The sequence below is a fragment of the Pelophylax lessonae genome (assembly GCF_965119305.1).
Source record: "Pelophylax lessonae genome assembly, chromosome: 6".
NCBI classification, from domain to species: domain Eukaryota; kingdom Metazoa; phylum Chordata; class Amphibia; order Anura; family Ranidae; genus Pelophylax; species Pelophylax lessonae.
The window spans coordinates 62,992,600-63,007,841 of record NC_138773.1 but is presented as its reverse complement, the minus strand read 5'-3'; the positions used below and the strand labels follow the sequence as shown (position 1 = coordinate 63,007,841).

The 15,242-nt window shown below is 45.0% G+C and overlaps 1 protein-coding gene and 1 long non-coding RNA gene across 2 annotated transcripts in view; one reads left to right on the top strand and one right to left on the bottom strand.

The window, feature by feature from the left end:
- Positions 1 to 8,947: 8,947 nt before the first annotated feature.
- Positions 8,948 to 13,561, bottom strand: LOC309559079. Its single transcript, XR_014225443.1, has 3 exons — positions 13,542 to 13,561; positions 9,244 to 9,323; positions 8,948 to 9,046 (listed from the first exon to the last, which is right to left on the bottom strand). It is a non-coding gene; the product is annotated as an uncharacterized lncRNA (long non-coding RNA).
- A 367-nt stretch (positions 13,562 to 13,928) lies between these two features.
- Positions 13,929 to 15,242, top strand: part of TRAF7 (TNF receptor associated factor 7) — a 110,682-nt gene continuing 109,368 nt past the window's right edge. Inside the window, exon 1 of the mRNA XM_082261270.1 lies at positions 13,929 to 14,003. The gene's annotated coding sequence lies outside the window, so the exon portion shown is untranslated. The remainder of the gene's footprint in view (positions 14,004 to 15,242) is intronic.

Here is a 15,242-nt window from a genome sequence, read left to right as displayed (position 1 = left end):
CCCTTTGTATTCAGAATCTATATTAATGGCAAGGGTTACACATTTACCAAATCTACTTCAATCTCTCTAGCCAGTTCTACATACACTGTAAAAGGTGTATAACTTCATGGCACTACCTAGAGGCAATTTTGCATCTCCCATTCTACCTGGAGCCCCTCATCTTTTACTTACAAGATTGTAACTACATGTCATCAGGGCAGAGTAGGATATTCTCTATTCCATTGTACCCAACATAAATGGCTATATATACACAGTGCTGCAGCTATGCCAAATACTACAAATTAAATTTGCAGACCACATATTCCTGGCCTGTATGAAACTTTAGAATTCCAGGATTCATTTCACTTTAATAGTGTTTGGGTCAAGGTGGCACAAATGAACTCTTAACCATTACTCAACGCAGCCGCTGTTCTGGACTGTAGTAGCAATTTGCCATTACACCAGTATGCAGTGCCATGTTCTGGCTGTCATACAGGCAACTTCCTGTCAAATGCTGGAATTCGAGAGTCAGGATTAGTGCTCTGCCATTCAGGAGAAACCATGCATTTTACAAAATACAAGACTTCCTCCAACTGCTCCACCCACCTCAACAGAGGAAGCCTGGTCACTGAAATGGCAGAGAAAGCACTCAGACCAACTAATTCTGGAAGCAGAAGTCACCCGTTCTGATAGTGAACAAAGTGGCGCTTACTGTATGGAGCCAATTAGCTTCTGCTGACCAAAGAACTTTACTCAAAACTTAACATTTAGCAAGCAGCATACATTCCACATTATGCTACCAGAATTTGTGCTACAAATTGCCTCCAGCATTGCTCCTTTTCTTTTTGCTCAACAGCAGTAAATCATAAAGCAGAACTACACCCCTCGATTTAAAGGCTTCAAACATCTGTTCAATTTCTGGAATGCCAGGATCGCCAACCGTTGCCAATTGATTGTGTCCTCATCCAAACCATCAAATGGCTAGTGTAACTGATCACATGTGCAGCACTATGGCAGTTGCAGATCAAACAGAAGGGGCTTCCTCGGCTGTAAAGGATTGGAGGGTTTAATTCCGCTTTAAGGGCTCGTTCACACTTGCTCAAAATACTGACGCTTTTCAATTACTTTAGGGGTTGAGGAGCATTTAATGAGCAATAAAAAAGCTCCCCCAAACACCCTACCCTCATTTGCGGAGAGGTTGACATAAGTTTTTGGCACATGAAAACGGCACCACAAAGGCCCATTAACCAATGTACTACCGCGCCCTATCTACTTGGATTGGAGGCATTGAAGGGCTTTTAACTCCTTTCAAACTCTACATGAGGCTTTAAATTTGAAGTGAAGCAACACCAATGCTTTAGGTTTTGATAATGTGAACAGCACTGTGCATTAAAATTCACCTCAGTGTATTACTGGATTTTAAACACTTATTTTTAACATCGCTATATGTGCAAAAGGGGCCAGCCTAAAGTGATCTAGGAGGACTTAATTTTCTGACTTAAGCTCCACTTAGCCCCGGTTCACACTACTGCGTGTGCGGGGTTCGCATGTCATGTCGGAGCGCACTGCTCCGACATGACATGCGATCAGCTGTGCGAGTTTAGCCATACAGATTGTATGGCTAAATTCGCATCGCACCTGCAGCAAACACGCACAGCAGGCATTTTTGCTGCCGCATCAGGATCGGATCGCACAGCGGTTCACACTTGTGCGATCCGATCCTGTGCGAACTGCACGATCGCACTGCGATATGCGATCAAACTGGGGGTGTCGTTAAGATTACATTGACACCCCCAGCGTATCGCATATGGCAGTGTGAACTGCCGGGGGTGCGTGTGCGATGCGGGAACAGGCTGCGAATTCGCAGCCTTCCCGCATCGCATATATGTGAACCGAGCCTCAAAGATTAAATTAAACCTGGAATTCTACTTTGACCGTTTTAATATTTTCCCACAAATCTTGTTAAATGAATGGATGAGGGACACCAGTTCTCTACATGGATATGCTTGAGAGATGACCCATGTAGAATTCAGGGAAACGTAGAGGATATTGGGGGACCCTAAACACACTGGTTACTTTCCCCTCAATATACTAGTACTTTACTTTCCCGAATGAATAAAATATTTAATCAAATAAAACCCACAACTTTGACAACAAGTTTTATACAAGGCAGGAATATGTCAGGTAAACACAGGCCGATCAGCCATTACAGTAGAAACCAGCTGACTCCCAGCCCATGTTTATAGCTGTTTGACTGACAGAAGGCGATCTCACAACCGCCTTCTGTCAAATAAGCATTACTGAAAACCAGCAGCCGATCAGCATGCTGTGGGCCACATGACCAATTCTTGTAGCAATGTGCAGTGGTAATTCAAGACGAAAATTTATTGTGTGATGGCCATAAAGAGCTTCCCCAACCAAGCTTACAGATCTCCATTACTTCAAAGTTGCCCCGATTTACATGACTGGGTGAATTTTTACAATTGCAGCAAAAGGAAATCAACAGCATAGGCCTGGATCAGCAGACAGAAAGGGTCTGCTTCCATTAATTTCATATTCTGTAGCGCTAGCAATTACAATAGTTAAGTGTTCACTGTATAATTTTGTAAAGCATTTAAAAATAAAAAGGGTATGCTTGTAATGCCAAAGTGGTTTTATTGAAATAACACAAATGTTCTCAGCTGGTGCAGTTACTATTGCCAACCTGTTCCATTTAACATTGTTAACTAAACCAGTTTCTCCCATAACATAGCTGCCTTTGGAGTACCAAGGTGACGAGATTTGGCTGATTAAGGGTCCATTGCGTTTTACTCTGTAGCTTCTGCAATCAGTTCCAAAATTGCTTCTCAACAGACTCCAACTCCTGGGAAGATAAAAAATGTAATTAACAGCTGTTTCTACACAATCTGTTTAACAAAACATAGGCAATAGTTTAACAGATGCTAGAATTAAGATAAAACCAATCCTTTACTAATTGCAGAGCCTACTCTAAACAATACATTTCACTACCACCAGTTCCTTAGATGTGTTGATGCATTCTTTCATATCTCAGGCAGGGCCGTATTTAATATTGATTGGACACTGGGCAAACATTTTCTTGGGCCCTCCCAAATACACTTAACTATTTGCAGGCTCAAGAGGCAGACGCTTTGGGCCCCACAACAATGACTGGGCCCAGGGCAGCTGCCCCTTTCGCCCTGTGTTAAAGACGGCACTCAGGCTAAGAATTCTCAGCAAGTACAGAAAATACTACCTGTTGATTTTCCAGATATGCAGGGCCCCTGTCACTTGCCGAGAGCTTAAGTGTAAGCGCTAAAAAAAATGTGATCAGTTTTAATCTGGAAAGTCTCTCCCTTCGCTGCCCCCAAGACGACCACGGTCTTCCAGATATTGCCATGAAGGGATGGTCTATGAGACTGATGCTGCATTTACACTAGTCTACAAAACTGACGTGTTTACACCGAAGATTTTTGCCCGGCAAGACCACAAAACACAAGCCATTTATACAACCCATGACTAGCCAAACCGAACGCCTAAAATTTTTTATTTGGCAGTTGCCTCAGCCCAAAAGAGGAAAATCATGACACTGTTTGACAGTTTCATATGAGGTGTCAGAATTTAGGGTACATCATTGGCAAAACCAAAATTAAGATGCAGGGAGATCTAAACTTACCTGATCATGGAGGATCCTTGTAAGGCCATGGAGAGGATGCATAGTACAAAGTACCATGACTCTGGTCAGACATGTTTTATCTGCAAAGAAAGCAAGTTTGACAATGGTAAGGACAAAAAGAAAAAAAAAAAAAAAAAAGGCCACACGTCATGTTAAATGTCAAGTTTTCTTGCAGTAAGTGAAGGCAAACCATACGATTCACAGCTGAAGTATGGATGTGTGAACTGTCCTACAGATCCTAGAATCAACATTTTTCCATCCACACGTGTGGAGGAATCCTCCCCCAAGAAGACATTGTATCCTGACAGGCACACCTTGCTCCTTCAACAGGTCTATAAAACATCTTGTGGTCATATTGTGAAGCGACTTAGAACTTACATGGGACCGGTTTTACTCCTGGTGACTGAACAGAAAGAAGGGAAGACATGTGTACAGATGGGGAAAGAGTGTTAACTCAAACTTGAGGCCTTGCTATGGGTATTTTATGTACATGTTGGCTTAACATCCAAGCGACATTCCACCATCTCTGCAAATTTTCTATGAGGTCTAAAAAAATGTGATCCGTTTTAATCTGGAAAGTCTCTCCCTTCGCTGCCCCCAAGCTTTTATTTCAGATACAAATGACAGCTCAACATGCTACACAACCCCGCCTCCTAAATACCAATGTGTACTATCAGATGAAACGCTCATTGCACTATAGAAGATAGGCTGGAAAGTCAGGGCCTCTGCAGAAAGCAGTCAAGACTGCCCAGTTTTGTTAGCATCATTACCTTGGAACTAATCTTATAGGTTAAGGGTGTGTGCTACAAGAGTTTTTAAAGTGTTTGTTACCCCAACACTTCATATTCCTGATTTGTGCCTGTCCCGTGTACTTTTATGAGAAAATATCCTGTTCTATGGCTTACTTTATGTGAAATCCCTGGTGTTCCTGCTACAAACTGACCACTAAGCAGGAGAGCACACTGTGGTCAGTTCTCTAGCTATGTTTGGAACAGCATGCTCCCCTCCAATGATCAGACTTTTGACACGCCCCTGCTGCACAGCCATTCACTGGAAAGCTCAGTGCAGCTGCTTCTACATTCATTAATTCTTGTTCTTCCTCTTCCTGTGTACAGACTATTGACTGGCCATATCTTGCAGAAAAGTCAACTGCATCCTAGTGCCAGAGTGGGGGAGAAAAAAAAAAAAAAAAATCTAGAAAAGCCATTACCCCCTTACTGCAGAAGCTCCTTAAAACAGTGCTGGAAGCCATCCTTTCCAAGTGTGGTGCCAATTCCAGGGCATTGCACTTCCCTGCAGCACTAGATGGAGGGGGCAGCTGTGAGGCAACTGTCTGAAAGGTTTCCTTTTACACAGACATCTAGAAACATTTTCACATTTAAAGAGCCTCAGATAGAGCATATCAGCACCAAAGTGCTCAGATGAGGTGTCAGAAATTTTAAAGTATCATCAGTGGCTCTCATGCAAATCGATACAATCTACAAGATTAACTAGTCATTACCTCTTTACAATGCATCACCAGCTTCATGCGGACCTACAAAAAGAAAAAAAAAGTCAGATGCATTTTCCAACCAACCTTTGATTTTTAAATAGACAGTAGGAAAACCATAGCAGTCAGTTTATGTGAGACAATGCACCCAATTGGCTGCCACAGGCAGCACTGGCTTTGGTCATTCATATACACAGTGCCGTATCAAAGCTTCCCATGTCATTACTACCCTGAGGTGTCAGCTTCGTTACAAGAACACTTTCATTCCTTCAATATACAATACTGGGCTTTACTTGCCAAAAGTGGGCCCCCAAAAAAAACAGATTTAACAAAATCTGCATCAATTCAAAGCACTGAATTATAGATTTGTGTAAGAGGGCCGAAAACAGGGGGCGGAGAGCTAAAGTTACACACTGCCGATCTCAGAGGAGGAGAGCTCCGACAGCTGATTGGAAGGAAAACCTCCTTTCCCACAAGAACAAAGCTGAGGCTGTCAATCAGCTGGAGGTCCCTCCCTCACCATTTTTCACTTGATGTCAGGAAAAATTGTCAGATGTGATTCATGCTGATCGAGCAATGAATCAGCAGGCTGAAATTACACTTTGTATTCTGGATTGAGAAAGTACACAGTAGAGGAATATGCTTTGTTCCATTTCATGCCTGAGGTTTACAACCACTTAAAGCGGTTGTATCCCGCTTTTTTACACTTTTACCTACAGGTAAGCCTATAATAAGGCTTACCTGTAGGTACAAATAATATCTCCTAAACCGGCATGGTTTAGGAGATATTTACAGTGCATACAGCCGCTCGCGCGAGCGGCGCATGCGCTCTGAAGGTCCGGGGGGACCTTCAATCTATTTGCCGGGAGCTTGCCGGAAAATCACTCCCGCTCGCATGCGCGGGAGTGACGTCATCGCGGCTCCGGCCAATCATCGCGCCGGAGCCGTCTCTTCCAGCCAATCACTGCGCCGGAGCCGCCGAACCCGGAAGAGACGGCGAGGGATCATGGCAGCGCCCGCAGCGATGTCCGGGGGTCCGTGTCGGGGCTTCGTTCTAAGGTAAGTAATACATAATGCGCTAGTATGCGATGCATACTAGCTCATTATGCCTTTGTCTTGCAGGTTTTTTTTTTTTTTGAACTTTGGGTTTACAACCGCTTTAAAGGACAACCCTTAGGCTCCCTTTCGACTAGTGTGACTTGTCATGCGACTGGACAGTCAAATCCCATTGATTTCAATAGCACCTGTTCCAATCTACATGACCTTAATTTGCAACGACTGAAAATGTGCCAGCACTACTTTGATGCGCCTTTGAGTCAGATGAAAATTGCACTCAAGTTGCATCAAAGTCACTCTAAATCACACACTAGTGGAAACCACCTTCAAGTGACAGTAAAGGCTTAAAAAATACATGTTACTCACCTGCTCAGTGCAGTGGTTTTGCACAAAGCAGCCCAGATTCCCTTTCTCGGGCCCAGCGGCAGTACAGGCCCCTCCCTCCTGCCAAGTGCCCCCAACAGCAAGGCGCTCGCTGAGGAGGCCCTGAGCAGCCATGGCTCAGCAACCCTCTCATTGGCTCACTGGCTGCAATTGACAGCAGTGGAAGCCAATGAGGAGCGAGTCCACGGAGAGCTGAGACTGCCCATCGCTGGATCATGATGGGCTCATGTATTGGGGGGAGCCCACTGCAAAGAGGTTCTCTTTACTTCATGCATAAAGGTAAAAAAACTTGAGCCTTAAGAACTAGAAGTAGTGTGTCAGGCCAGATTCAATTTTCTACCATGGCCTCAGAATATTGTACAAATAAGATAGCCACCAATGCCACAGGTTCCCTGGAGTGAACATTTAACCATGAAACAAAACCATTTCCAACTGGAAAAAGTAGATATTGCAGTTAAGACCAACTTTGTATAGACCTTTGACAGAAAAGGTAACCTGCGCTTTTCAGGCAGCTATAACCTGTGGCAGGAGTATATAAACTGCAGATTGGTTCAAGTACACTCCCATAACTAATCTATTAGTTGTAAAAACAGACTACTCCCAAGATAAGATTAGAGCCTTTAGCTACTGCTGGGAAATAAAAGTGCTTCTACAAGCCAACTGCTGTACAACATTTCAGACTGAGGCTTAATACTACACAACTATCAGTACTTCTATTAATGTCTAGAGGGGGAGCAGAGCACGGTCATCCCTTGGTTGCTCACACGCGATTTTGACAGTATCAAGGACGCGTTCTGTAGTATATATAGGTGAACTGAAGGTGTGTGTTTGTAGTTGATCTTTAAAGACATCCCACAGTCCTTTGAAAGTTAACCATTAAAAACAAACATGACTTCAAATTCTTACTCGTCAGAACCTCTGCTGGTTGTTTACTTTGGTCTTCATTTACACAGGACATATGAATCCATACCCCCCCATGTGAGGGCTGTGTTTACCCCCCAATGCAGGTGTCCTGTGTATCCCTGTCCAGGAATTGATGGGATGCAGCAGCTGCACAGATGCTGCCCTGAGGGCATACGGTTATCATTTGTGGCCACGGTTGTCAGATTGATAGTGTGTCCTTGCAGCTGCTGCATCTCAATTGACAGCAATGGGACTGCATGAACACCTTTGCTTCTGTGGGGGTAAAACATGGCCCTCACGTTGGGTAAAGATCACACACTATGTGTGGAGTGGTCTTGCATGCTACAACAACACTTATGTCAACTTAATTTACAATAAAATGGCACCTCTTCACACTGCCTGGGCATATAGTGATCCCCCTTGGTAAAAAAGGACCTCTGCTTGTCTTACCTATGGTAATAACACCTCCAACATGTTGGGAGGGGGCTCTACAACTAGGCCTATTTTGGGCAACAAATGTTCGAGAGTGTTATCCCATGGTTAGGAGACCAAGCTGAAGCATTTTTACTAAGGTATATTTCCTTGCAGTCTTCAATGTGTCTGACGAGCCAATATTCAACTCGGCCAGCACCTGCAAACATTGAGCCAATCAGCTGGGATAGCCGATTCAGGAAACTGATCAATTTTATTTGGTTTTTGGTCTTCAATTGCTTTCTTGTACATGTTAGGCTTCAGTTTCCTTCAGACACAGAAAAGCTGGTTACTAGAAGACTGGGGTGCAACTGCACATTGCCCTTAAACAAGTCTACTGGGGCCAAAAATATGCCCCAATGAAGCTCCTGTACTTTTTCTGAGCATTGAGCAACATCACACTCATGTGACTGGGCGCAATACGGCACAAAAAAAACGGTTATCAAGTGTTGGGAGGAGCTTCTGGAAACTTTAAATTCACTGAAGTGAGAATGGGGGGGAAAAAGACATGACAGTTCGCTAGAATGTCCTTCAAACAAAGCCATTTCCTCCAATGACAGCTGCCACCACTGATATTTCCCCATCACCTCTTCAACTGTTCTACCCCCCCCCCCCCCAGTTTGTTACTAAGGCCAGAAGTGAAGGGTAATCACATCACCAGGGACCCAAACTGGTTCTACACCTGCCATACCCAAAACCAAACAAGTTCTGGAGACAAGTCCCACTAGAAGTTAAGCATCATTGTTCTAAAGAAATTATACATCATTCAGACTGGACATTGCTAGATGACCCTACTTGGAATCATTTCAGCCACCCCACCAGCTTACATCCATCCTACTCCAAGGATGGAGATAGGGCCTGATGCTACAGAATGAAATGACTAGCCAAGTTTTGTGCAGGAAAACCAAAACAAAGTGATTATATTAAGACAATTGAATTAACCACACTAGTCACTAACTTACCACGGTCTTCCAGATATTGCCATGCAGGGATGGTCTACGAGACTGATGCTGCATTTACACTTATCTTCCAGATATCACCATGCAGAGATAGTCTACAAAACTGACGTGTTTACACCGACGATTTTTGCCCTATTAAGAGACAAAACACAAGCCATTTACACAACCCATGACTAGCCAAACAGAACGCCTAAAATTTTTATTTGGCAGTTGCCTCAGCCCAAAAGAGGAAAATCATGACACTGTTTGACAGTTTCATATGAGGTGTCAGAATTTAGGGTACATCATGGGCAAAACCAAAATTAAGATGCAGGGAGATCTAAACTTACCTGATCATGGAGGATCCTTGTAAGGCCATGGAGAGGATGCATAGTACAAAGTAACATGACTCTGGTCAGACATGTTTTATCTGTAAAGAAAGCAAGTTTGACAATGGTAAGGACAAAAAAAAAAGGCCACAAACATACACACACATGTCATGTTAAATGTCGAGTTGTGTTTTCTTGCTTTATTTGCAGGAAGGGAAGGCAAACCATACGATTCACAGCTGAAGTATGGATGTGTGAACTGTCCTACAGATCCTAGAATCAACATTTTTCCATCCACACCGCAAGAAGACATTGTATCCTGACAGGGGGACCTTGCTCCTTCAACAGGTCTATAAAACATATTGTGGTCATTTTGAAGCGACTTGGAACTTACATGGGACTGATTTTACTCCTGGTGACTGAACAGAAAGAAGGGAAGACCTATGTACAGATGGGGAAAGAGGCGTTAACTCAAACTTGAGGCCTTGCTATGGGTATTTTATGTACATGTCGGCTTTACATCCAAGCGACATTCCACCATCTCTGCAAATTTTCTATGAGGTCTACAAAATATTGGGAAAGCCCCCCCCCCCCCAACTGAAGGTTAACCTGGCAAGACGTAACTGCAGGAGTTAAACCCATAGATTTGTAAAACAAAAATTCTTAGTTTTGAAGGCGCAGGATGGAAAATGTCTCAATTGAATTTCTAAGGCTGGCCATAGATTACACAATTTTGTTTCCTTCAACAAGTTAGTGCAGATAGGGGAATCCTCACTGTGCAACCGTAATCTGACAGCGAGTTTTCTCAGCCATTAGAATACAATGATCACAGCTGTGAGCGAACAAAAATCCCAATAGAATGGTTGATTATTTATCAACTTCATTAACAACCAGCTTGCCCACAAATGTATCAAAACTTAAGACAGTTCTTGCCAAACTGGACAAATCCATGCCTTTGGCAATCATCCCAGAAGAAGACAGTCAAGTTGGAAAAAAAGAACAAAGTCCATCAGGTTTAAAAAATAAATCTGATCCTATACCCACAGTTGATGCCCAGGAAGGGAAAGAAAACCCAACAAAGCATGATCCAATTTGCTAAAGCAGGGGAAAACAAATTCCTTCTGGACCCCGAGGCAGATTTTCCCTGGATCAGCTCTACCAATAAATATTAAGTACCGTATATACTCGAGTATAAGCTGAGTTTTTCCATGCTGAAAATGCCCCCCTCAGCTTGTACTCAAGTCACTGGCTTCACTGTGCTTTTAAAAATGGCACCGCTCGGCGCTGATGTGTCACTGCGCATATGCGGCATGCCTGGGAATAGCCGAACGTGTTAGGGCTTTCCCAAGCATCGGCGGCGCATTCGCGGTGACGTAGTATTGGCGCCGGACGGCAGATTTTTAAATCGAAAGCGGCTCAACGACAAGTGAGACGACTCCTCCGCCCCTGCATTTCCTCATGCAGTGCTGCAGGCATGGTACAGGACATTCTCCTGTACCATGCCCGCAGCACTGCATCTCCTGTGCCATGCCTATACCATCACCTGCACCATCTCTTGTACCATGCCTGCAGGTCCAGTAGCTGCTGCATTTCCCACCCTAGGCTTATACTCTAGTCAATAAGTTTTCCGCTTTTTTGTGGTAAAGTTAGGGGTCTCGGCTTATATTTAAGTATATACGGTACCCACTTTATTATGAGCAGAATCTCAAAATTATATCTCACTTAACCAACAGGAATGCTGCACATGTAATCCCCATCAATGAACTTATGAACTAGTCGCCTGAAAAGCCAGAGCAGATGACCACTATTGATCAAAGACTGACAGCCTTAGTCAACTAGGATCACTGCAATGCATTCAAGACGTTATACAGCTTTGTGCATGATCACTTTAGCAGCACCTCAATTTAGCTTGAAGTGGAGAGGCCTTAGAACACCATTAGGGAGATTCACCCTTTTCCCCTAGAAGGAAGTGAAAGGAAATCTCCGATGGAACACTGATGGCATAAAACTAAAGGTACTATAACCCTCCCTCAAAAATAAAAAAGGTTTGTCTTCAGTTCTACTTTAAAGGGCACTCACAGCAGTTCATCAATATGCAACATTAAGCACTAAAGGAAAAACGTTTTCATTTTAGAGCCCCGTGCCGTGACTGTCGGCTCCCGCTCACGGGAGTGACGTCACCGCGGCTCCAGCCAATCAGATGGCCGGATGCCGCAATCCCGGAAGACGGGCGACTGAACATGTCGCCCATCATACAGGTGAGTGAGCGGCACGGCGGGGGCTCGTTCTAAGGTATTTCATAATGAGCTAGTATGCGATGCATACTAGCTCATTATGCGTTTGTCTTGCAGGGTGTGAAAAGAAAAAAAAAAAAAAAAGTTTACAACCTCTTTCAGAGGTTGACTGACAGCTCCATGTCTTAGACCCTTGGCAGTTTATGCGGCCATATGCAATACGCAGGGGGTGTCAATTAAATGTTACCGACACCCCCAGTTTGATTGCATATCACAGTGCGATCTGCAGGTTCGCACAGAATCGGATCGCACAAGTGTGAACCACTGTGCGATCCGATTCTGAGGCGGCGGCTCAAAAAATGCCTCATGTGAGAGTGTGCTGCGGATGCGCTGCGAATTCAGCCATACAAAGTGTATGGCTGAACTTGCATCCACACAGGAGATCGCATGTAATGAAGGAGCAGTGCACTCCAAATTACATGCGATCAGTGCATCCGCACAAGTGTGAACCGGTGTAACGTTAAAAAACCATACCCCGTGAAGAAACCATACCCTCGTCACTTCCGGGCTGAAACAGCTGAGCAGCGCAGCAGTGCGCATGCTCAGAGCCCCGGATACGTGATTAAACATTAAAGAATTAGACAAGTGCGCATGCTCGGTGGGCATGAAATTATCATGGCACTGTGTCTAATGTTAAACTTGCGGCGGGTACATTAAAACACTTCGGCTGCAACATAAATCATCTCCTCTGCTATCGCTGTAACTTCCCTCATCTCCGGTAATAAAAATAAAAGCGGCGGCGGGAGTATGAGATGTAAATGTGACGGCGATCGCGGCTCCGTGATCCACTTTTATATTTATTACCGGAGATGAGGGCAGTGACAGGGCGAAGAGCGGAGATGATTGATGTTGCAGATAAGCTGTTTTAATGTAAGCGCCGCAAGTTTAACTACCGTGAGAAATCCATACCCTCCGTAGCTGAACCGGAAGTGACGAGGGTATGGTTTTCTCACAGGTATGGTTTTTTCACGGAACACCGGCTCCAACTGCAAAAACTAGGATTGGAAAGGAAAACCGAACCCGTAGCAAAGAGAGCCCTACTAATGTAGGCTGCCCTCCCATCCCACTATGGATACAATGCCTACCTATAGCATTACATGGGGGTGGAAATCACATTTCCAGTACAGACAACCCCCCTGCAATAATGATACATGCATTCGGGGGTAAATTTCCAGTTTCTAGTACAAATATTGTCATCGCCCCCCCCCGGCTGCTACATACAGAGGGAAGTGCAAGGTCAGGTACACTAAGAAAAAATCCTCTAATTTTACTCGTTTCACAGCCAATCAGAATTGATGAAAGAAGAAAGAAAAAGGGTTTTTTTTGTTTCTGATCACGCGCAGTCTCTTTTCTGATTCTCATACAAAAATTGTACACATTAAAAACAAAAAGCTTTCTTTTCCCATACGAGATACTTTTGGAGTGTCCCATTAAGAATTTGCACACGAAAACTCAATCTGTCAAAAGTTCTGTAAATTCCTTGGACAAAAAACGTTCACCCAATATTCTTATAGTGTGTAGGAGCCTTACCTTCCCATTTCTAATACCCCTCCCCCTCTACTACAGTACAATGGTGACAGTCATATATTAGGGTCTTCCCTAGCGATGGAAAAGGTGATTTCTCTGCAAGTTTAATGCCCTGCAAATGAGACACAGACTGTTACCAAATAATGGAACCCAATGCATCTTCCAACCTGCAGTGCAGCACGTGGTGTGGTGCAGAGTGACCGGAAGTTACACTTCCGCCCACACTCCAGTATAATTGTCAGCCCCCAGAATGTAGGGGAGCAGACAGAACATGCAGGGTGAGCCGCTCCTCAGCACACATATAGAGGAATGTATTCCCAGTACAGCATTCCTCCATACAGGAACACGTGTACATGCAATGTAGGAAGGAAAGTGAATTAAATAAATATATAGGGAAAGCTTCAGTGAAGCTCCTGTAAACACACATGGTGGTGGTGTGATAACCCAGCACCGCGCACACGGTTATCTCCGGCGCCATAAACTACGCTAATCATTTACCTGCACACGTCCACACACACGCCGCTCCACCCACAGAAAGGCCGCTCACGCTCTTCCCCTAAATTATATAGCCCCCGAATGCAGCTTCGCCATTGGACCTCTGAGTCACATGTCACCGACGCGCCCTTTCTCCCGCCCTCCCAAGGCGGGATGTCAGGAACATCAGAGCAGCGTGACGAGGGCAGGCATTTCTCACGGGTAGGTTTTTCTCACGGAACAACGGCGTGAGAAAACCATACCTCGTGAAACGGTGCCGCCTCCTCAATGCACACCGCCAGCGGCTAGATGGCGCTCTTAGACGCACGGATTACGGAGGTAGAGGGGCGCGCACGCTGGGCGGCGGTAGCGCGCTTCCCATAATGCCTTGCGCGGTGGGAATTCCCGGAATTTGGCTCTGAGTGGGGGAGGGGCCAGTCAGCTGCTGTGAGGAGGGGGGAAGCCGGAAAACATGGCGGCGGACTGGTGAGTTTATCATGAAGGGAAACGGGGGAAAAGAAGAGCCGTCTGAGGGCGGGGAGTCTCACTTCAATGGCTGCAGCGGCGGACAGGCTTGTGGCCCGTGTCATTCTCCTCACAGTTCTGTAGACATACATTTAGAGGAGGGGGGGAGGGGTTATAAAGAGAAACTCCTCACCCAGGACAGACATTACTGATCAGCTGGGCTGATATGCAGCTAATCTGAGTGCTGGGATCTGTATAATATCTCAGATGTGATAGGACAGATCTGGGGTCTCCCTGCCAGTACAGGAGGGGCTGATATCATCCTAATAATAAGAGTCACACACCGAGATGTCACATAGTGCAGATCACTGGGCCTTTCCTGAGGTGGCTGCATTCCTTTTATTTATTTCACCAGCTGATCCTGACACTTCCTGTCCTAGAATGTCACACTTCCCTTCCTAGAATGTCACACTTCCTGTTCTAGAATGTCACACTTCCCTTCCTAGAATGTCACACTTCCCGTCCTAGAATGTCACACTTCCCGTCCTAGAATGTCACACTTCCCGTCCTAGAATGTCACACACCTTCCTAGAATGTCACACTTCCCGCCCTAGAATGTCACACTTCCCTTCCTAGAATGTCACATTTCCCGCCCTAGAATGTCACACTTCCCGTCCTAGAATGTCACACTTCCCGTCCTAGAATGTCACACTTCCTGTTCTAGAATGTCACACTTCCCGTCCTAGAATGTCACACTTCCCTTCCTAGAATGTCACACTTCCCGTCCTAGAATGTCACACTTCCCGTCCTAGAATGTCACACTTCCCGTCCTAGAATATCACACTTCCCGTCCTAGAATGTCACACTTCCCTTCCTAGAATGTCACACTTCCCGTCCTAGAATGTCACACTTCCCTTCCTAGAATGTCACACTTCCCGCCCTAGAATGTCACACTTCCCGCCCTAGAATGTCACACTTCCCTTCCTAGAATGTCACACTTCCCGCCCTAGAATGTCACACTTCCCGCCCTAGAATGTCACACTTCCCGCCCTAGAATGTCACACTTCCCGTCCTAGAATGTCACACTTCCTGTTCTAGAATGTCACACTTCCCGTCCTAGAATGTCACACTTCCCTTCCTAGAATGTCACACTTCCCGTCCTAGAATGTCACACTTCCCGTCCTAGAATGTCACACTTCCCATCCTAGAATGTCACACTTCCCTTCCTAGAATGTCACACTTCCCGCCCTAGAATGTCAC